Here is a 1,323-nt window from a genome sequence, read left to right as displayed (position 1 = left end):
GAGGTTGTTAAAACCCTAGACACGACCGCGGCCGTTCCAAAATCACGGGACTTAGCCGCGGCTAATCCCAAAACCCTAATAGCGATCGCGGCCGATCATGAATGCTTAGATGCGGCTGGCCCTGATGTATCTAATCCTGATTCTTGGGACGCCAAGATTCAAGGTACTGAAGGTCCTGCTAATAATGAGATCTCACTAAATTATGTCTTGTCTGGGATACAATGGAACAGAAAGAATGTCGACATTGATGATATATTTGCATATAAGGTAGCACTTCAACTTATGGATTTGATTGAGGATCATGAACCCACGTCTATTTATGAGTGCACTCAACGATCAGATTTAAATGGAAAGAAGCCATTAACGTGGAGTTAAAATATCTAAAGAAAAGAGATGTCTTTGGTCCAATAATCTGGACACCTTATGATGTTATACCAGTCGGATACAAGTGGATCTTTGTGAGAAAGAGAAACGAACATGGTGAAGTAGTGAGATACAAAGCACGGCTTGTTGCACAAGGATTCTCACAGAGACCAGGAATAGATTATGAGGAGACATATTCCCCTGCGGTGGATGCTACTACTTTTAGATTCCTGATAAGTCTGACTATAAGAGAGAAATTAGACTTGCGGTTAATGGATGTTGTAACTGCATACTTATATGGTCCACTGGATAATGAGATTTATATGAAAGTACCAGAGGGTATAGAGTTGAAAAATAAATCGAGTAATCGAGAACAACACTGTATAAAGTTGAATAAGTCATTTTATGGATTGAAACAATCAGGCCGAATGTGGTACAATAGACTAAGTGAGTATTTAGTGAAAGAGGGATATAAGAATGATCCGATCAGCTCTTGTATCTTTATAAAGAAATTCGGTCAGGGCTTTGTGATCATAGCAGTGTATGTTGATGATTTAAATATCCTAGGAACCTCTGGAGAGATCTCCCAAACAGTTGAATATCTTAAGAAAGAATTCGAGATGAAAGATCTTGGAAAAACAAAGTTTTGTTTGGGATTACAGCTTGAGTACATAAGATATGGAATCATTGTGCATCAAATGGCATATATAGAAAAAGTACTCAAGAGATTCAATATGGCCGAGTCTCACTCATTGTCTAGCCCCATGGTTGTGAGGTCTCTAGGCTTGGGCACTGATCCGTTCCGTCCTATGATGGACGATGAAGATTTCCTTGGTCCCGAAGTGTCATATCTTAGTGCCATAGGAGCTTTAATGTATCTGGCCAGCCACACTCGGCCAGACATATGTTTTGCCGTGAACCTACTGTCTAGGTTTAGCTCTTGTCCGACCCAAAGGCACT

Source organism: Brassica oleracea, chromosome C9 (genome assembly GCF_000695525.1).
Source record: "Brassica oleracea var. oleracea cultivar TO1000 chromosome C9, BOL, whole genome shotgun sequence".
Classification (NCBI taxonomy): Eukaryota; Viridiplantae; Streptophyta; class Magnoliopsida; order Brassicales; family Brassicaceae; genus Brassica; species Brassica oleracea.
The sequence above is the reverse complement of the archived record's forward strand: the minus strand, read 5'-3'. Positions refer to the sequence as shown.